The sequence below is a fragment of the Ixodes scapularis genome, unplaced genomic scaffold (genome assembly GCF_016920785.2).
Source record: "Ixodes scapularis isolate PalLabHiFi unplaced genomic scaffold, ASM1692078v2 PGA_scaffold7__128_contigs__length_106722199, whole genome shotgun sequence".
Classification (NCBI taxonomy): Eukaryota; Metazoa; Arthropoda; class Arachnida; order Ixodida; family Ixodidae; genus Ixodes; species Ixodes scapularis.
In genome coordinates, this window is record NW_024609882.1 from 41,509,988 (window position 1) to 41,533,431 (window position 23,444).

Here is a 23,444-nt window from a genome sequence, read left to right on the forward strand (position 1 = left end):
GGTCGATCGCGTGCAGCGTTCGCCGTTTTGTCTGTACTCCCCTATACATATATTTTACACCGTGGTCTTCCCCAATAATCGTCTGATCTATGTCTCCACTGTAAATGAGCGCTTTAGCCGGTGCAGTACGACTTATAGGCTAGGCCCTTTAACGTGCATTACGAAGTTATGATCCACAAATTCGCGCCGATGCAATACTCATCCAGTTCGAAACGCGCAGCAGTGGGAATGTTTAGCTCTAGGGTTGCGTGCCAAACACGAAAGATTCGTGCTACAATAATATATGCACCCCATCCCAGTTATTCTTTCGCAGAAAAGAATAAGAGGAATTTTACAGAGTCATTATAGTTTAACATAAATACCTTAAGAAGAAACAGCAGTCCCAAAGCAATTATATTTTATGTAATTAACTTTTGCTTGTGTTCTGTTAGTTTACTCTCTGGTTTTGGCAGAACATACAGTCGTCAGCTTAAGTGACACATGTTCTCTCTCTTTATTTCTCTTTTAAAAAAAAATTTACTTGTGAAATATGTTAAACTCAATTTAAGAATTCCTTTTCAGAGTAGATAAGACACAAATTACAAGGGCGATGACGGAAAACAAAGCGAAAAACACTACACATTGAATGTTGAATATAGCTTAGCAACAGATGTCCAATAATTTGATTACGGTGTCTACGTTATGCCGTGGCACACATAAATCGTAAGGCGAGCATATTTTGTTCTCTGCTGCTATGTTAATGAATGTCAGCATTTTTATTCACTAAAGTTAGCGGAACACGCTTTTTCTCAAACTGTGTAGTTTATAACTTGCTTAGTTACAAGTATCGTGTTTTACATATGACTGAAGCATGCGATTTCTTCATCCGCGAGAGCTCGTCATACTCAATGTTGATAAAAAGGAAACATAGCGCCGAGACAAGCTAAAAAACCACCAGACTTTACGATGAAGATACTGCAGAAAATAACTTGCAGAAAAGAAGCGGAGGATTTGAAATAATGAAGTTAAAACCGCGTCGTAGCCTAAAAACCTGGCAAGTTGTGGCAACCAAAGGATTGCAATTACGAATTTTAGGAAGTGTGGAAGCCATGAACAACGAAAAGATACGCACTAAATAAAATAGAATTTTTTCGCTGCAGTACTTTTTCACTGCAGCAGACTCAACAGTGTCTCATACAGCAAAATAATGCCCGAAGCGACCAATAATAAGGCGTCTAGACTTGTGCGCAGTCGTTTGTATTGTACAAACTAGAATCTCCCACAGCGTTCATTTCGTTCCTCGTTACCCCCTGTAGGTAATCGGAGGTAAAACAAAGGGGGGCGGGGCATATTCCGAACCGGCGTGACTTGGCAAGCGAAGGCTACGGTCCCAGTAAGCTAATCGGCGCGTCAGAGGGACACACGTGACTGCGTGACTATACTCTTTCTCACTAGTTGCGCGCGTTGCTGTGAAAGCCACGGCGGAAGGGAGAACAAAGCCGCTTTCTGTGCAATATACGAGTGGCAACAGAATCTCTAAGAGGGTCTAAACGGCGTCTGGGACACACAAAAGGAGGGCCCTGATAAAAGCGGAGTTCCTCTTACGCCTCTTCTTTAACTGTTTGGGTTGCGCTTCCTCCCGTATACCTAAAGTGAGGGCTGTCACGTCCAATCACCTCCGTCGCTCTGATCGGCTCAAGTGAACCCTTCCCGCTTTCCGAAGTTACGTTGAATTTAAGTATAGTTACTTGACAGACAAAATGCATCTGTTTATTAGTTTCTACCACTGCCAAGTCTACGGCAGAAGCAGCATTTCGAAGCCAGTCCAGCGACGACGTAGTTTGAACATCCGTTCTCTCCAATTCGGCAATCTCGTAGAGATAAGCGAGCCGTATAACTAAAATACGTAGAGAACTTGCTGGGCAAACGTGTTGCATGCGAAACGTGAGGCGCCTACGCTCTGGGCGCTCTTCGTCGCTTAGTTTAGCAACTGGCCTAACGCGTGGCATGTACACACCGCAGCAGAGCCGTATATGTAGAGAGTTTGGCCATTCGTTAAGAAGTATAGGAGACAAATGAGGAGACGCCATTGGTTGAAAGCGGGCTGGGCGTGTTCCAAGGCATCTCTAGAAATTCAAATGTGGCCAACCAGAATACGGAAATAATGCCCTGGCGGTGGTCGCGAGAAAAAAACTTGATAAGTGCGTAGGAGTAACTCTCGGTGACTGAAAATATACGGTGCATGTGATGTTTCAATCATAGTAATTGAAAATCATGGTGGAAGAGTGCGACTAGCGAAAGGATCGACATAATCCGTACGCCAAGCGCCGAGGGCCGGGAATCTGTCATCCGAGCGGTCACACTCTGTCCGAGCAAAACGGAGTTGAGCGGCGCATTCGTTTCTTACATCTTTCTGCATGATCATGATCAAAACATCACGTGCACTCTATTTTTAACCACCAAAAGGTACTGCGCTTATTAAAACCATATACCAGCATATGCCTTTCATTAAAACAGTTTCTCGCTACCACCGCTATGGGAATCTTCTAGACTTCTAGTTGGCCAAGAGAGCATGTCAAGCCCTCTTTCTGCGTGTGGTGCACGCCCTGGCTCTGCTCGCGCCTCCCATTGACCGAACTCTGTATACACGGCTCCGCTGAATATCAATTCCTGGAATGGAGACACCGGCGCAAACCCGGGTTTTAAAAACGCGTGAAAAGGTACCAAAATGCTATCCCCCGGACGCAGAGCAGATGTCCCGCGGGGCTTCCCCGCCGACCTCGACTCGCGGCGATGCGTCCTGGCATGCTGGAAAGACACTCGCTTAAAGTGCAACTCCGGTCAATATTTTCGAATTTGGAATTACGACAGTTTTCAGCTCCAGTCAGTGTCCCTAATTACAAAGAATTTTTTTATCCAACACGCGGCCCTGACGTCACGTGGCCGCGGCGACGCTGTCGGCGGCACTGCGCATGCGCAGACGCTTCACTTCACGCGAATTCAGTTTCTGCGCACGCGCAGTGCCCACACCTTGTGTGGGCAAATGCCGGCTTGTTTGTAAACAGCGTGTCAGTCTATAGGGTGTGTAGTTTCATAAATAGCACGTCTCAAAGTTAGGTTTCGGGCGTCTACAGCAAAACCGATACTATCTGCTAGAAAGGGGTGGCAACACTGATCATCAGCTGTGCACGCCCGCGACGTGAAGTCACCGTGGGGCTGCGGTAAGCGGTACAACGTCCGGAATCAACCGCAGAATCACCGCGACGTGAAGTCACTGGTGTGCTGTAGTGCGCGACGCCCAGTGTTGCCTGACTAAAAGCTAACCCGCTTGACAGCCGCTAAAAAGCAGCTGGTCGCTTTTTTAAGATTGGTTTTATTGGAGTACGCTTTTTCACTGTGACGCAATATTTCGGCTGTAATATTTCGTGTCCCTAGAGCGATACAAGTCATTTATTTACTTTCTTTGTCGACCGGAGTTTGGGAAGCAATACATAATTACATCGCCGCCCGAGGTCTTCATTGAACGTGTAGTGATGACCAAAATAAAATGCTAACCTGACTCTCAATCGCTCGCCGCAAGGGACGATTTTTAAGAGGTGGTACTCTAAATCACTTGAGATAAAAAAAAAAACAAAAAAAAAAAACAAGCTATAGAAACGAGCGTCGTAAAAAAGGGGACCGACATTTTTATTCCTACCTCCGAACAGAAACGAGCGCCACCCACTGCATCACACAGAGTAGAGGCCGGACTCGGCCACCGCGCGTATTATCACTGACGTCCGATGCTATGCACTCTGAGCTGACTGACCGCAGACATACCAAGCGCGCGCGAGGGAGGGTGAAACTTCCTCCGCCTGGAGAACACGACACATTTTGGGGATCTATTTCACGTAGCGGATGACGCGGGCCTTTTCACACTTCGATAGTGGCGCCATCTCGAAGTTGCTCGTTCAACCGCGTTACGATCCGCGCGCCATCTGGTGGCTGAAACGGACGAATAAATAGAGGTACCGCGCCCTCTTAATCAATTGTCTGGGTTCGATCCCTGCCTGACGCAAAGGCACTTTTACTGCCATGCCTGCCCCCCCCCCCCCCCCCCCCCACACACACACACTCAAAATGGAAGCGGTGTACGAGTTGACGAATGCGACGTCATCACCTGGCTCAGTCAATCAGCATCGAGTTAATCGGCGGCTTTATTTTTCGGTTGAACAAATTTCTAGACACCCCTGGCAAAACAAAACACATGTCACGTGAAAAAAAAATAATAATTCTTAAGAGCGCACACTAATGTAAAGCATCCATTTCATTTCATTTATTTATCCCTTAAATGCCCACGTGGGGCTTTACATAAGGGGGGCGGGCAGTATTTCTAAATTAAATACACGGTACAAACAAGAAAAACAAACAAAAGATAGCAAAAACGTCAGTTACGAGCCGTAAAAGGTGGCAAGTGCTTCTCTAAATTTTGAAGTGTCCGATATGGTTACTATTGAATCTGGTAGTTTATTCCAATTGGTAACGGAAAGCTGCAGGGGAGAAAATTTAAAGGTATTAGTCCTGGGGGTGGATAAAAATAGTTTGCAGGAATTATCTAAGCGACGGGAGATATGAGGAGCGGGTATACAGTACAAAGTTTTCTGGAAAGGAAGATGGTAGTAAAATTTATGAAGAATAGTTAAGGCGGATACAGTCCTACGCGTTTTGAGAGAGGGAAGACCAAGTTGAGCTTTAAGAGTGGTGATACTAGTAGGGAAGGTATAATTTCGATGAATAATTAAACCGTGCTGCGCGGTTTTGGACCGCTTCTAACATATCTTCTAAAAATAACTGATGGGGATTCCAGACAGATGAGGCGTACTCTAACTGGGGACGGACAAGTGAGGTGTATGCTAATAATTTAGTTTCCTTGGAGGCAAGGGAGAGATTGCGTCGCAGAAAGCCGAGAGTCTGGTTAGCTTTGTTAATAATATGGGTTATATGATTTTCCCATGAGAGATTGCTTGTTAAGTTAACACCGAGGTACTTGTAAGTTGGTACATTTTCTATCGTATTACCGGAAAGGGAGTATTGAAAGTTTATTGTGTTATGTTTCGTAGTAAAGGTCATTTGTTTGGTTTTATTTACATTGGTTTGCATCTGCCACCTTTCACACCAAGGTTCAATGGCACATATATCAGCTTGAAGCTGCGCACAGTCAGAGCGATTGGTTACTTTAGAATACACAACACAGTCGTCAGCATATAACCTAATTGAAGACTTAATTAACAAAGGTAAATCATTCACATAAATGAGAAATAACAAAGGACCCAGCACGGTTCCCTGAGGTACTCCAGATTTGACCACTATAGATGACGAGCAACTATTGTTAAGGGTGACATATTGTGTTCGGTTTGAGAGGAAGTTAGCTATCCAATTAATCAGAGTTTCATCAATTTGAAGCGATCGTAGTTTTAATAATAAACGTTGGTGAGGAACCTTGTCGAACGCTTTGGAGAAATCTATAAAAATAGCATGCGTTTCTGCACGAAGATGTAGGTTTTTATGAATGTCTGTTACGAATTGGAAAAGTTGGGTATCACAGGACAGAGACCGCCGGAAACCGTGCTGGTTTACAAAAAGTAGACCATTATCAGCCATGTAGTTCATGATATTTGAATAAATGATATGCTCCATTAACTTACTTGCAACACAAGTCAGAGAAATAGGCCTATAATTGCTGGGGCAGTCTTTGTCACCGCTTTTATATATTGGACAAACCCTAGCATGCTTCCAGTCAAGGCGTATGTCACCGGAGTCAATAGACTGTTGGAATATTCTACATAAAAGAATACTAGAAACTGATTTGGTTAATTTGAGCAGTTTAGTTGATATATCGTCCGGGCCTGGGGCAGAATTATTGGGAAGGTTGTCGATCACTTTCTCGATGCCAGGCGGCATCGAGATATCCGGCAGCACTTAGACATCATCCTCGAGATATCCGGCAGCACTTAGACATAATTAATAGTTCTAGACAAAGCCCACAACGCGCGAGCCATATTAGGAACAAGCTGTGTAATCGTTGAGCATTTTGCGAAAAAAAAATCGTTACCGCCAATTTAAAAAAAAATCTTGTACATTTTAGTTTTTTTTTAACATGTATACCGAGAACTACCACGGCCCTAAGAAAGTCATATTAACGATATTTTAAATATGGGTACATCAGAACTCGAGAGACTGCAATTCAGTCTTGGATCAAATATGTTTCCCTTGGTTTTAATACATCCAAGACAGCCCCGCAGAAGTGTCCAGTACCTGACCTAAAGGTTGTCTAGCTTCGTTGAAGTTCTCTAATATATATTTTTTTTAATTTGTATATTTTTTTTGTAAATCACACTTTCATATATATATATATATATATATATATATATATATATATATATATATATATATATATATATATATATATATATATATATATATACATATATTTAGAGCGTGAATTGCTGGTGACCGCAAATCCCGCCTATGGCTGCTTGTGATCACTGTGGAAAAATAAATTAGTACTAGTATTGTTAGTTCAACGAGAGCACCCGTAGCTATGTTTTGACGCCCGTTCGTTTTTATTTTCTGCAACATCACCTCTGACACTGCTTTCAAAATTTACCTCAAACCACGCAAGCGAAACAATTTAAAGCGCCTGTTCTGGGGCCAACAACTATGCAATATATGCGTGCGTGCGCACGTCAAGACCGGATTTGCATATTGCAGAGTGTGTTTGAAGATCGTGAGAAGTCTTACTAACGCCCACATGCTCAGGTGCATCTTCTTTGTACTAAACAAATGAACATAAAAAAACGGTATGTTAAAATTAAGTTAACTTCAAAAGTTCCAGACAAGCCCAAGTAAACGTGCTCGAGGATACTAGACTAGGTAACGGCGCTTTCTCGAAACTTGAGTAGTTCAAAATGAGAAAAATTGGGAATACGCGTTCTTGGAAGCAGCTTACTTTGCATAGAAATGGAGTTTGAAAGGTGTTTGGAACTCTGTTGGAATGGAGCATGAAGCAACGCATCCTAGGATGCGCGCAAAAACATAAATGCGCACGCAAACATACATGCCTGGTTTTAGCTCCCGATTACACACAATGTGAACAATGCTAAACCGGTAGAAGGCGGCAGGAAATAATATTTACACTGTGGAAAAGCTAAAAAAAAAATAGTATTAAAAAACCTGACGTTTTGTTTTTTTTATAATTTCTTTTTCGCGGTTGAGAATACCGTATTTCTCCAGACTCTGCCTAAGGTGCTGAGCGCCTTATGGTTGGCATAAAAAAACAATTGCTAGGTTTTTGAATGTATCGTCCACTGCTGGAAGGCTTCTATGATAACTACATGTGAGAGGAATGTGCTTGAGTGGACTAATTACGAAAGTGACGAAATCCGGTGCTCGTTACTTAATTTCATCACTAAAATCTCAAAAGATTTACTCTTGTGTTTGGGCTCACTAGATCGTTTGACGTATAAAAGAGTTCTATAGCCAGTTTTTTTGTGTGTTTTTGTCATATCTTTATTATTATTTTGTTTAAAAATAAGTATCACGAAAATTTAGCTTTCAAGACGATAATTGTACAGTCGTGGACGATATGGCAAAAGCCCAGCGGCCCTAATCTCCACATCTGGCAAAAAAAAAAAAAAAATACGCGAGAAATTCGGTGGTTATGAGTCTGCCACTCATAGCCACCAAATTTCTCGCGTATTTTTTTTTTTTTTTGTCCCTAGGTCAAGTGTGGCGCCGGCCAATCCAGGGCCGCCGGAGTTCTCGCTGACTTTTTTGCCAAGTGTCCAGATTAGGGCCCCATGAGAGCGCGTGGCATATAGGCCCCACCGCGCATTCTCTCGGAAGAAAGCTGAACCATTCCTTTAGCTGCTGTTCAAGATGTGTCTTTACTCCCTGCCTGATCGACTGTCGCTAAATTAATGATAATTTTGCCCAATATGAAGGCGTATCGCAAAAAAAAAAAAAAAAACAATCGTGGCTGAGTTTACCGTGTCGGCAGGTTGAGCGATCATTTTTCGGCCTTTTCAGAATACGCTCGCGTATACCTGACGATAACCTGTTTTTTATGTTATTTCACCGAGCACTGCTACCATCGGTGCTAACTTAGCGATTCTTCGCCGATCAAGTGGGCAGTATGGACGAGAAACGAACAGCCGCCGAAATGGCGCACATGCACACAACAGCCTCGATGGTAACTCAGCGTTCTCTCGTCAAACAGCACTGTCGGTCTTCGGCGTCGCACGCTCGTCTGGGCTTCTTTATATTGTTCGCGACTGTACATCCGCACAACAAAGCAATGCGGACTCTATATCTACTTAGTTCAATTTCAAAAGAAAAAAGACGATCTCCCGGCCTCCTTGTCTACAAAAGCGGAAGTGTCACTGATACGACAACATTAATCGAAGTATCGACGCTTTAAACACGCGCGAGACTACAGCCGCCATTGCTGACGTTCAGTTGTCTTACCGAGACACCGAGCCACTCAAACGGGCGTTAACAGCCTCCACAAAGGTCAATTCTGTTGTGAAGGACGCAGTGGGCCAGGCAACAATTGCTGGACCAGGATGCTCAAGTTTTTTGTCGTAATGTTACAGCTTCTGTAGATGTTCGTGGCACCATCACGGCCTTCACTAGCAGGGAACGGCAACAGAATCATCGGAGGCAACATAACATCGGCTACATCTACGCAGGCTTTGGTGGAAATGCCCCCACAACTTCAGCGACACTGGATCCAAAAGCGGCGGCAACCTTCAACTTCACCAGTGGGCGAAACAATAACTGCTTGACCAGGACGCCTGAGTTTTTATTTCGTAACGTTACATGATAGCAATGTTGGTTACCATTCTTTTAAAAGAACCATTTTGTGCATTTTTACGGTGCCTGCCCCCAGGCATGTTTTGCGTTATGTCTCGAATGTTTAGAACTTTATATCATTGTTAGTACTTCGATGAATACGATTTTCGACAGCGTTGGATGTCATCTGTTTTTGTTTATCGATGAGCATATCGAAGTTAACCCTTTCCCTAAGTCCAAAGCCCAAGAAAGGCTACTTACTAATGGCTTTGATGTCGCTCAGCCGCTACAAATAGGTCAGGACAATATTCTTCGGGACGTTCGAGAATTAACAATAAAGCCGCGTGCTACCGAAAAGTCGGTAACTGCTCACAACACGTGTTACTCTGGTGGAAAACGAGGTTTTAACGATGAAAACGGTCGGCGTTTCGAACAGTACGGTGTCTGCGCCACAAATAGCTCCAGCTGCTTCCGAGATAGCGGAGCTCAAGGCGCGTTATGATGACTCAAAAAACAGAACGCGCCGATCAAATTGTGCGGACAAGGAAACTTGGGCGCGATCAGAAAAAGCTATCATATATCTATGTCTCGGAAAGTTAGGGACTGAACTTTCGCCAATCAAAAGGGCTCGCCGCCTCTGTAGGTACAGTCAGCAAAAACTTCGGCACATAACTGTAAATCTGTTTTCTTTCAAAGATAAAGTTATGGTACTTTCTAATGCTTACAAACTTATTCGTACACGCTTTTCTGTGAGTAAAGACTTCATACCTTCGGTGCGCCTCGCTCGGCCGAAGCTACTAGAAATTGTAAAACCTCAACAACTGCCTTTCAAACGACGTTTTGATAAGAAATACTTATCTGAGATAAATATTCTGAACTGAAATGAACTGAATTGAACTTTGCTTACTGCCACAATAGAGAAGGAGGGGGGTAGGGAAAAAAACCACCGTAGTGCGGCTTGACAATGTTCCGGCCCCCAACGAACGTTTGTGGCAAAAAGAAACTCAAAAAGGGGAGGACGTTCTGTATAAGAAATGGCAGGCGCAACACAAAAGGCAGCAATAACATCTGAACAATCAAGACCAAAAAAGAGGAAAATTCATAGAAAAAGAAGTAGTGTTCACATATAAACAGTGGAAATGGTGCGTCTATCTGAAAGACCTAAACGCGATAAAATGTTAACAAAATAGAGAAGGTATTGATTTGCGAGTGAGTAAATTGATATCATTATCGCGTAAAAGAAACTTTTCAGTAGAGCTAGTAGCGTATGTTTTATCCTGCAAGCTGAGCTTAGTTCGTAACAGTGGCGTATGCCATAGTCGTCGAGTTCTTGTTGTATGTATGGTCTGATTTTCCGTGATGCCAGCAAGTTCAAATAACATGTGAATTTTTTCCTTTACACCGTTGACGTAGATAAAAGTAAGACGCTGGAAGTAAAAATGGGATACATCTCAAACACCACCGCTCTGTTTTGGAAGACCTTGGCATTCAGACTCTTCATGACAGGAGGCTTGCACGTGACATGACATTTTTACGCAATGTTGTACGCGGTACACATTACAGTGATGGGCAATTGTCGTCGCTGTGTTTCAGAGTCCCGATTGGGGAAGCACATAAATTTATGGACGGTTTTTATACTGGTAAGCACTCTAAGTGTCAAATACCACAGTTGCAAGAGACATACTGTTTAAAATTTTTGAAACACGACATTTCTAATTTACTTTTTATCGCTAAAGCATTACATGTACTTCTGAAATTGATTGTTCGATTTTGATGACGTTTATTTCACTTTCTTTTTACTTTTCCTTTGGCAACGGCAGTGACTGTTTTATTTGACGAAGTGTACTGTCCTCTAGGCCTCTCGGTTGTTGAGAGGCGCTGAAATAAACATCCCATCTATCTAAACAAGGGAAAAGAGGGATGAAAATATGAAACATTTGCGATGATTCTCAGCGCCTTTTCCTGAAGCGGTCTCAAGTGATTGATGTTAGTTACACCAGTAGTCCCCATACAAACTGCCCGAAATATAAATGACTATAAAAGAGATTTGTACAGCGTGGCTTTAACATTGGCGGTTAAGCTATATCTATATTTCTTCATTACACCAACAACTCTGTAAAGCTTATTTCTCAAGTATTGTACATGCTAATTCCAAGTCATGTACCTTAGAAATATTATACCACCGGTTTTCAATTTTTTCATATATTTTATTGCAAATGCACCATATAGATGCAGGTAGGATAAACACACTCGATCATTTCTTGGCGTAAATGACATAGCTTTTATTGAGACATCAATGTCAAGGCCACTGTTTTCAGACCATGCCTTTGGTTTCGATAGAACATTATTGGCACTTTCGACAAGGCAACGCTCGTAGGTATCACGAAGAAAAATACTAATATCGTCCGCGTAAATGACAAAGTGAACATGTTGGCCAATGTCCACAATATCATTTATATATAAAATAAACAGCAGAGGACCAAGAATGCAGCCTTAGGGTAAAGCTGAAGATAGGTGTTTTAAATCGACGATGTTTTACCTATCGAGACCAATTGGCATCGAAAGTCCAAGTACGACCTTATGAGGGATAGCGAAACTCCTCGAAGGCCATAGGAAAATAGCGTTTTTTTTTTCGTTTTTTTTTATGCTTCAGCTTTTTTTTTTTTTTTACCTTACCTTCTTCTACCGCCGCAATTTTCAGTAGTTTCAGGTCTATATTAACGTTCAGAAAGAAGTGGCAGGTCCAAGGCTCTTGCAAGCCTGGATCATAGTTATGTTATTTTAGTGACATTAAAATCGTAATTCATAAACGCGACGATTTATCGACAGTTCTGGACTCGTCTGGCGCAGATATTATTGCTCTCACCGAGACTGGCTGTCAGGTAAAATACGCAAGAGCGAAGTTTTCAACAGCCAGAAACGTTTAAATCTATACCGCCATGACAAGGTAGAAAGAAACGGTGGCGGAGTGTTGATCGCAGTAGCTAAAGATTTACAATATTTCATATCAACATCGCTTCCGAGCTTGAGATAGTGTGGGTGGGCCTTCACATAGGAAAGCAATATATATTTAGGGGTCTGTTTTTGTCCTTTTTCACTACAAGTGCCTCTATTGTTGGGAAGATTCACGATGCGATTAACACAGACGCTGTTTGCTTTCCAAGTGCACCAAGGTTGTTCGGTGATCTTAACTATCCTCCCATAGCATGGTCAAATGTAGGTACTGCAGCTAGTCGTCTCTCTCGGAGTGTTACGAGTTTGTTAATATGTGTCCAGATATTAATTCTTAACAAATTGTTACGCAACCTGCACGTACTACGGCATCAACCGATTCTTTGTTAGACCTCATTTTAGCGACATCACCCGACATTATCTCTTCAGTTACTCATATGCCTGGTCTAAGTGACCATTCTTTATTGCATTTTGTAATAAACATTTCTAAATATTATAAATCAAAGTAAATTATTAAAATATACGACTATGACCAAGCTGATGTTTATGCAATAAATAATGACATGTGTCTTTTTAGATGAATGCATGCAAAGCTTTGATGAGCACTAAGTTGAAAATAACTGCTGTTTATTTGGAAAAAGAAGGTTACGTCACCTATCAGTGCTCATGCTCCCCTTCATACGATATCATCCTCACCTCAATCGCCTTGGTACAGCGTTACCTTGAAAAAAAAAGTGAAATAAAAAAAAAAAACATGTTTTGTGCTGCTAAGTGGTCGGACGACGATTAATGCTGAGCTGCATATCATCTTGCTGCCGATTTAGATTTCGCACTCAGGAGGCGAAAGCTACTTTCTTCAAGGGTGCATTACTATTCATGCTAATAATGAATCCCAGTCAATTTTAGGAAGGTATTATTTCCTTTACCAGTGCGGATGTAACGCTCAGGAAGAGTGATGGAGAGGATGTACCAGATGACGTATGTCCTTGAATTATCTGTTTGCTAGTTCTCTTTCAATACCCGCTAGCTCAAGCCATCCAGATCTTCAAGTTTGTAATTTTCTGCAATTTGTTTCAGTTATGGTGAACTGTGAAGGTGTCGGGAACATTACTGGAAAACTTAAAAAATCAACTACCGCAGGCATCGATAATATTAATGCGACGTTTTTAAACAATCTTAAAATTTATTCAAGCGTCATTTTATTCAAGCTATTTACTCGGTCACTTCAACAACATATACAACCAAGATACTGCAAAGGGGGAGCGGGGGAGGGGGGGGGGGAGGGGAGGAGGGGAATAAGGTGATTCTACTGGGCAAATGCTGAGATAAGCATAATCCTTTACATTTTCGTCCTATCTCCTTGACTAGTATTCCGCGCAAAAACCTTAGGCATGCCACTTATTCCAATCTAATTAACTTTTTGGTTTCAAACTTTTTTTTGACCTCTTCACAGAACGGCTTCCCTAAATTTTATTCATGAGAAACCATACTTCTAATTTTCACTCATGCCCTTCATGCCACTCTGGATCGGGGTTTTAGGACTGATTGCCTATTTCAAGATTTTTTTTTAACTTCTGAAAATGTTATATGCGTGTTTCTTCTTCATAATTCCATAACCTAAACATAGATTGTAATGTACTCTCTTTGATATAATCGTTTCTAACAAACCGCATAATTTTTTTCAGGCTAACAGAACCAGTTCATCGCCCGCGCGCATTAGCTCCGGTGTTCCACAAGGTGCCGCACTCGGCCCACACTTTTTTTTATATATATATATTACCGATTTTCTTGCACGTGTCTCCTTTTTCTTAAGCGTGTATGCTGACGATTTTGTTATTGGTTAGAAAACATTTTTTAACGATTCTGACGTCTCCGTCCTTCAAACTGATATTAATAATGTCACTTATTGCTGTGTGGATTGGCTCATAGAACTTAATCTTTCTAAATACAGATAAATAAGAGTGTTCCGTCAAAATAACACTTGTCTATAAAACTACATCAATATTTCAATTCTGAATTTTCGCCGGTTTATAATTTCCTTTCTATGTATCCTACAGTCATAAAGTTCATGCCAAAATGAAGAACTGCTTTCCAAGTGTATTGTAATGTGTCAGTATTACGGTTATTCTTACTTGTTAATTTATTATGCAGATTATTACAGAGCACAGTATCTAGTATTGAAAGAAATATTTCTCAAGTTAAAACGTCCCATTGTCCACGATAATTTATGTCAGTGGTCGGTTGGATCCGAATAGTTCAAAGAGTAAGCAACGAACTGTACAGATAATGGATATTTTAATATAAAAGATAAAATTTAAGACGGTATTTATTTCTCATGCTATAAAATCTAAATCACCTCATGCAATCAAAATTAAGAGACTTCAAATTACGAAGCATCGTTCGATATGACATTTTTCCTAACTTCCATATCGATATATTACGTGTGAAGTTTATTTTTAGACCTCGAACTTTTTCCTTTCAGTTATGACAAGTTGCCATTCCTTAATATAAAGTACAAATAGCGACATGTATTCAAGAATAGCTTGATGTGCATTTGCCGTCACGTGCCGCTTGGAACGCCACGTGAAAGATAGATAAAGCTCCAGATGTCAGAGTATCAGATGCCTGGATGCCCGCAGTGAACGCGCCAGTGATGTCAGAACAACAAGCGTGAGGCTGCGGGTGCACCACAGCTGCTTTTGCGCGAGTTCTACTGTGCGTAGGTACACATCTCTGGCGCGATCTAAATTTAATGGGTGCCATAAAAGGGATTCCGTCTGGAATGAAAAAAAAATTTTAAGGTTTTATTTAATGCAGAAATCATTTTCGCAATCGGACTATGGCTTGTCGGAATGATTCGACTATATTTTTCCCACAACCACCTCAGCGGCCTTTCAATACTCTGGTGCATTCCTAAGTCAGCTCTGTGTATCGAAATCGGGCCACTGAGTGACGAGCGGGGGTTCCCCCACTCGTCAATCAGAGGGCCAATTTCGCTACACAAACCTGACTTACAGGAATGCACAAGAGTATATAATATTTGAGATATTTATTATGAAGGTTTATTGAAGGTCGTAGGGCCCTTAAAATTTCCCTCGAGTGCGCATGATTTTGTTTTTCTATAATATACAGAAATGTTACCGTTTTTGTATGTTCTAAGCTAATTTTGAGGATGCTATAAAATTCAAGTTACATATAAAAATCGACAAAAACTAATGATTGTACAGGGTGTCACAAAAGAAAATTTACACGGTCTTTTTTACCGCAAAAATAGACTAGGCACCGCCGGACGCTCCTTCTCCGCCCAAATGTAGCGCTAGAGGTCACAATCAGATTCCAAAGTTTTAGCCCGATCCGATAACTTAATCAAAATTTATAAGTGATTTTTTGAAAATTTCAGTGGGAAAATGGCGGCCGACGGAGTTTTCAAACACATGGGGCTTTATGGCACCAGAAACCGAAAACGGGCAAAAATGGCCTCCATTTTCGTATTGAACTTTTCAGAAAATCACTTATGTATAAATCTTTGATTAAGTTATCAGATTGGGCTGAAACTTTGGCATCTGGTTGTGACCTCTAGCTCTACCTTTGGGAGGAGAATGAGCGTTCGGCGATGCCTAGTCTATTTTTGTGGTAAAAAACACCGAGTAAATTTTCTTTTGTGATACCCTGTACATACTAGAGGTCTATGCACAATCATTCTACATGTCTTCGTATTAGCGTATTTCTGTATTAGATGCGACAGGACAGTATATGCTAGATTTATATTCGATGGGTACGAGATGGCGACAACAGCAGCGGATGCCATACGAATGCCCCAGAGCCATATATGTGGAGAGTTTGGCCATTCATTGAAAGGTATAGGAGACAAATGAGGAGGTGCCATTGGCCGAAAGCGGGCTGGGCGTGTTCCAGGGCGTTTTCACTAAATCGCATGTGGCCAGCCAGGAGCCGGAAATAACACCCTGGCGGTGGTCGCCAGAAACGAACTTAATAAGTGCGTCGGAGTAACTCTCGGTTACTGAAAATAAGGTGCACTTGATGTTTCAATCATGGTCATCCAAGATCATGGTGGAAGAGCGCAGCCAGCGGAATGATTGGCATAATCCGTACGCCAGGCGCCGAGGACCGGGAATCTGCCGTCCGAGCTGACACACTCTGTCCGAACAAAAGAGAGTTCGAGCAGCACACTCGTTTCTTACATCTTTCTGCATGATCACGACCGAAACATCAGGTTCATCCTATTTTTAACCATGAACGGCTACTACATTTAACTCTTACGCGATTATTAAAACCATACCTATTATTAAAACTGTTTCTCGCTACCAACGCAAGGGGATTCTTTTCAGCTTCTGGTTGTCCAAGAGAGCATGTTAAGCCCTCTTTCTACGTCTGGTGCACGCCCTGGTTCTGACCGCACCTGACATTGACCAAACTCTCTCTATACATGGCTCTGAATGCCCCAAGCCAAATCATTTGTCGTTGCTGCTGTTTTCACGAGCATGCACGGAGAAAGACTCGCGGCACTAACCCTTTGCTTGAAACCGCCGAGATCAGTTCTATCGTTTTCGCCTGTGTGAAATTTCTGTCTGCTGCACAACACAAAACATGGGATCAATGAGAGGCGATGCAGGTATGACGTAGTGATGCCATGACAACTTGCAATGTCACGCCGCTGCTCGACGAACAATTCAAATGTAAAATGACCGAGACCTATGAGCTGATCCAGCGTTAAGGATGCGCTTTGTAACCTCGCGCTCCGCGAGTCCATAGGTCACACCAAAAAGTCACACGCGCTTAGTCTTTGTCTTGCAAGCGGCACCAAATCAATAAATGTTGTTGGTGTACTTCGTCTCACCCTAGCATGGACTAACCGCGAAGGCTGTGCTAGCGCGAGTGGCCAACCTTGACTGCCGTGACTAGAGCACTTGCTGCACGAGCGCTCATGCAGCCGCCGCGGCTTCATGTAAAGGGTAACCGCAAAGAAAAAAAAGTGTTTTTTAAACAGCCTATTTAGGACAAACATGTCACAAAACAAATCTTCCCTGAAAAAAACAAATTTTTTCTAGCAATATGTACGCCGCAGGACGTAATTTAGTCGGAGTCACAACTTTTCCACATTTACAACTCCCGCGCTTTCGACGCGCGCGGAGTGGCTGGTTTACGTCACTCCGTGACGTATAGCAGCCCCTCTGTGACGTAGATACCAACTTTGTGGCGCGCGATTTAAAACGGAAGAAATAGCCGCAAACTAAAATGAGTCTCGCGCCATAAATATTGCTGTAAAAAATTTCGTTTTTGGCAGAAAATTTGTTTTGTGACATGCTTGTCCCAATTAGGCTGTTTGAAAATACACTTTTTTTTTTCTTTGCGGTTACCCTTTCAAGCGGCTAGCTCGCGCTTTTAGCACGCGCAGCTAACAATAGTCCATACTAAGGTGAGACGAAGTATAGACAATTGCAAGCATGGCGCCACAAGTGGTGCCCCATGCGTGCAAGCGCGTGCAACCCGCGGGTGAACGTAGCTTTGGCAAGCACGTAATCGCACGGGCGTGCCTGCTCGAGCAGAGACATGGCGGCGGCCAGTCGCCCAGCTTGCAATCGTCTATAGTTGGAAGTTTGTCGTTGTCCGTCCTTCTCGTTTTCTTTCCTCGAGTTTAATCAAATACGCCAATGCATGAGGCCGCGCCTCGTGCGACACTTCGAAGCAAATGGCGGCGCAGCACTGAAATGAGCGGCTCGTGAGCGGCCCCTGAAAGGAAGCTGGGCTGCAGCGCTCGCTCTTTGTCTCGTGGTACATGTCTCTCACGTTTGCCAAAAGTGGTTGTCGGTACTTGTAGCGAACGGCAACATTGAATTTTAAACCGATAGCTTTAAGGCGCTCTTGTGGCCCCGGGCCCCGTGCCCCGGGCTCGGTGGCCTGCCAGAAAATTGGGTTGTGTGTATGTTTATACAGCCTAGAACTTGGTCTGCCTCACAGGGGCGACGAGTCTCCCAGCTGTAGATGAGAAATTTGGCCAGTGCGGTACAGCCGCTAGCCTGGGGTCTTTAACGTGCACCACGCAGTAGTGGTACACGACCGCACGCCGGTACGATGCTCATCCAGATCGAAACGGGCAGGGGTGGGGCTCGAACCCAGGATGCCTGGGTTCTGCAGCGCGAGCTTTCGCTCCACGTGCTCCGAGCTGGTGTGCGCTAGACCACTCGGTCACCGATCCCCCGCCTGCCAGAAAGGTTGTTGGCGTCCCACAAAAGTCGCGAAAACCCTGATTTGTGGATAGGGTCATGGCGTTACAACCACATGACCTCGCGCGGGAGTTTCAAACTACCCATTATGCTCACGTAAAACGTGACATCACGCGTGGAATGAAAGGAATGAAAACATGACATGTAATGCGAATTAAAAGTCGCCGGATGTCTCAAAATATTAAATTTCATGAAGTAATTAATTTGCCTTAACAGGAAAATTTGAAGAATTTTACGTGGAGGGGGGATTCCAAAATCCGACCCACGACCGTTCGGTTGCGAGGCACGCTGCCGACTAGGCCACGCAGACACACTTGAACTGCTTGGGAACGAGCGGGAATATATGTGTAGATATCGCGTTACACTCTTGGAGGCGAAGATTAACCGTTCTCCTGCTATCCAGGGCTCACTGCGCTCGCTTGGTTTGCCAGACTTCTATCGGCCGCTTCACATCTCGGATATTTTCTGGCGCATCTTATGTTTGCAAAACAAACATACGCTGTGGCATATTTCAGCTTGGGAGCATAGGCTATGCATCGTTGCATCGTCTACAGCGTGTCCCAAAATAATTTAGAAATACTTCTTTTTTTTTTTACTGCAAAAGTAAACTGCACATTGTCGAACGCTTATTCTCCGTTCAAATGTAGGAATAACGGTGCGAACCAGATGGAAAAAAAAAAAAAACCGCATCTCCACGTCGTGAATGATGTTGATTGGGGCGAAGCTCTGGTGGTTCTTGTCTGCGTAGACGCTGAGCCGCACCGTGCCCAGTTTTTCGTTCGTTTTCATCCATGTCACGCTGTGTTCAAATGCTCAAATGCGTATATAACTACGTTCCATACCACACATTCTCTACCTGACATGGATGAAAACGAACTAAAGGCTCGGCATGCTGCGGCTCACCCTCTACGCAGACATGCACCACCAGAGCTTCACCCAATTAACATCATTCACCGCGTGGAGATGCGTTTTTTTTTCTTTCTTTTTCGCCATACACGAGCACAAGAGCCGATGTCCAGCGTCGGGTGCTCGTGCTCACGAGCACGTGAGCACGAGCACCCGACGCCGGACATCGGACGGACATGGCTAGCCCCTAAGGAGCTTTGCCCCTAAAAATGTTTTAGAAATAACCTTTCTTTTGATAAAAAGAACTGTACGTGAATTTCTGAACATTTGAATGGAAATATTTGGTTCGTTTTCGCCCATGTTCGGTAATTGGCGCAATTCGCCTCCTTGTATTCGAGAAATACGTCGGCCGCCATTTTCAAATTAATTTTTTTATAAAATATCTTATATTTTTTTAATAAGTTTAGAAACTTTGTCTTTTAGTTTGGACCACTAGCTCTACATTAGGGCGGCGAAGAAGCGCTCGGTCATGGTAATTTATTTTTAAAATAAAAAAATTGGCTTGACATTTGGTTTTTGTGTCGAAACGGCTTGTTTGTTTGTTGTTGTTGTTCTTGTTGTTTTTGCTGTCGTCGTCGTGGTCGTGGTCGTTGTTGTTCTTGTTATTGTTGTTGTTGCATAAACCAAGGCGGGCGTTAATGTTGATTTCGCGACAACCGTATATATGGTAATCCTACTCAGCTCTGATTCTACGGCGTCGCGTAGCTCAAAAAGCAAGGACACGCAAGTTCGGCCGAGTTTGTGCTATACATGGCTTGCACGTAACGTCGTTGCGTCATGCTGTTGGTCGTTCCTTCCTGTTCTTGCCAAGAAACAAAATACGACGGTACAAAAGTCACGCCGCAAAAGGTTTCGTGCTAAACAGCAAGGCCACAACAACGGAAGCTGGTCTCACGTCAGTGCATGCCATATTTGATATAAACCCGAAAATAATCTCGAATATCGAGATTATTTTTCAATTTAATGCATAGAGGCTGCAGAAGATCATTTTCAAGGTACCACTGAAGCTCCTTCTTCCCGGACCGTGACGTCAGAAAATAAGTTTTCAGAATCTCCGCGCTCCAACATCTTCAGCGCTTATCAAAGCTAGGCACGCGTACTCTTGCTATTCTCAAAAATATCAAAAAGAGACGTCACGACTGGTATTAGTAAATTCAGTCAGGTTTGGAGTCGCGGGTCGCAATACGCAATGCGGAGTCGCGGGACGCGTTCTCGAAACTGGACCGCACCGCGCTCCAGAATAAACTATGATGACCAAAATACTAGCTTTTACTCTCCCCAGAATTTTAAATAACCTTGAAGCAAAGGGAATTTCCGTGGCAAACACGATCAAAAAAAAAATTCGTGGCCTATTTGAGTGATCGATTGAATTGGTGTTGTCGTATTTTGAAGGTATAGAGACGGTTGCGTATATATTTTTTGAAAGTTAATGTGCATTGTTGCGTCCTCATTACTAAACTCTCGGAGCAAGCGTGTGCAACACTGAAATATGTTTGCCTTGTTTGACCTTTTGCACTGTATATAATTGACACCGCTGTCCTCTATAAACACTCGAATACCTGGCTTCATATATGTTAAATTGTTTATTAACTAATATGTAGAGCTGCTTCTGCGGATATAAGGGGGAGGCGGGGGCTTCGTCGAGTAGCGACATGCTGCTTTTTTCCCCTGACTTTCGCTCTCAGATGGAGAGGAAATAAAAAATTGATTTAAATATACCTGGCAAGCTTGCAATTGCACGCGCTGTCCACACAAGTGACACGCGCTTGGCGGCCGAAAGACCTGACGTAACGTCTGGTCGAATGTTTTTCGTGTTTTCTCGCGTTTTGTTATATCTTCGGAAAAAGAAGGTGATATACAGATTCACGGGATAAAACTACGCTAGAATCAACCTCTATCTCATTTCTTTTTAAAGAAGTGTTTCAGTTTCCTTTTAAGCTGAGAGTGCATCCAAAGCTACAAATGCGAGCTAGCCCCCGCTCCTGACTTTGAGAAGTGTATTTTTAGCGCGAGTGCTCAGTCTGCGGGAGAACGATTCGAAGCAGCAGCCTCGAACTCTCGTACTTGGGGCATTTGGCCGCAGTCTCCGCTTAAGGGTGAACGGAATTTAACTATTGGAGGTATTCACTGCCCGCCGTATTTGAGGGCGCTGTTTAGAGCGCATGCTCAGAACCAGCTCACATGAACAGGCTACCAAGGCCGGCAATCTTGAAGGTGCGGAATGCACGTTACAAAAGAACCGTGGAAGCTTTACCATCAGCACGCGCTTAGCAGTCGCGCACACAGCTAGGGCCGCATCTTTTAGGCGCGCAACAGTTTCGCGACACTCAAGTTTCGCGAAATGTGCTCGTTCACACGTACTGCTTCACGTGCAACAACGATGACGTTTAGACTCGCGAAAATAGTTTGGGTGTTGACCATAAAGTGGCGCTTCAGTTGAAAGCCAACATCATCATCATCACAATTAGCCATTCAGCGTCGTGTCATTTACTTCCATTTACTTAATTTACTCTTAAATTGTCATTTACTAGTTGTTGAATCGTCATTTACTGCCATTTACTTTATTTACAGTTGAATAAATATGTATAATTTAGATGGAGGTTGACAAAGAAGAAAACTGTTGTGGAAGTAAATGAGAGCTGTACGCTGTGCTGGTTTTGAGACGGTACTGTGTACGTCCCTTTTGTTTCCTTGTCTCAAGGTTTTATTTCTTAATTATGACTAAAAATAGACGCGAATTATCATCATCACCAATTACGTCTTCGTCCATCCCTGGATTTTTTTCCGATATGCTACTCACTTTTCCTTCAGTGGTGCTTGACGTGCTTGCGGAAGCGCCGGCAGTATCCATCGTTCGTGGTTTCGGTTTTTTTCGAATTTATCTCGGCTACAACACCGGCAGTGAAGTAGTTTTCTCAAGCAGCTCGCTCCCCCCTCAAAGGCCACGTGAGAGCGTTTCTGAGCGGCCATTGGCGGCGCCCTCAAAGTGATTGACAGGACTCGGCAAAGTTTCAGCAAAAGCTCGCTCCAGAAGCGAGGTGTGCGCGCAACTTTTTTTAGATGCGCGCGTCCTTTTTGGACTGGTTCAGACGGCGCAACCATTTCGCGAAACTACGTTTCGCGACACTAGATGCGCAAGAAAAATGCATCGTGTGAACGGGCCTTTAGTACTCAACGTTGTCAAAGCTACTGGCTCGAGCACGTGGCCTCATCTGTGGTTCCGTTTGCGCGGCAACGCGTGCATATGATCTGCGAGATCAAATCCCACGCTTGCGCCAGCAGCTTTGACAGCGTTGCACACAAAGTCTGAAACATACTATAGAGCTTATAGGTTCTGTCAATGATAACATGGTTCTTCTGATTTTTTTTTTTGTCTTTATCATGTGGAGCGAAAACGCACACACACAAATAAAGAGACGCACGCACACACACATACATACATACACACACACACACACACACATAGAACCACTCGTAAGCTGCAAAGCAACCGGAGTCAAAAAGCTCCCCTTTCGAAAACGCCATCGCGCCGACAGTGAGATCAACACGGCTTGACCAGCGTCGATTTATCTCAGGGTAGCAAGGCGGTTTTGCTGGCTGTCATACGAGACTAGGGCGGAAAGACGGAGGCCGACGCCACCGCGTCTACGCTGATCCCGTCAGGAAGCCTAGCAACATGGACCCTCCGACCATCCATCTTGGGAAACATGATCCCGCGCCAAAAATGTCCCCTTTTTTACGCTTCCTTAAGGAGATATACTTCCACCGCTCTTAATTCAGTTTCGATGAAAGTTGGTGTTAAAGTAACGCAGCTCATTCACGGTTCCCTGAACGCCGTTTAATAAAAGTTTGTCTAATCGAATGCATTTTCATTGAAGCCCGTTTTATAGAGCGTCGCCTAAAAAAACCTCTGCTCAAACGCCGATTCATCCGATACCATTTAATTTAATGCCTTTTGACAGAAGGCCGTTTTGTCGATTTCTGTTTAATTTAAGTCGTTTAATAAAACTCCAGTTGATCGAATTCGATTTCATTAAGCACTGTCTTGTAAAATCAAATAAAGTAGGACCGACTCCGAGCTTACACGCGACGCCATTCGCGGCCATGGCGCTATTTTATGTACCACGAGCGGTCGATTCACCGTGCTAGTTTGACACCGCAGAATTCTTATAGTTTGAAGGAGCCGGTACCTAAAAATAACTGTCAGTAGTCAGCAACGGTGAAACTTACAAGCTATGTGTCAGGAGGCCCTGGTCGGTCAGCAACGTGTATTGTTATGAACAGTGTGGTGCGCCGGGACAATTGCCGCGCCCCATGATTGCGGATGCCGGGGCTATGGAAGTTCAAGACGCGCCTCCCGCATATTTGTCCGAAAGGCCGAGCCGTGTTAAAGCCCCGGGCCTCGAAGGACGTTCTCCTGCTCGGATTCAATCATCACGCTCGGGTCAGCAATTTGTAGCACGTTCGTCGATGAGGACTGAAGAGATGGTGCGACCGAATCCGAGCTTGGGTGAAAACGTTCCGTTTAAT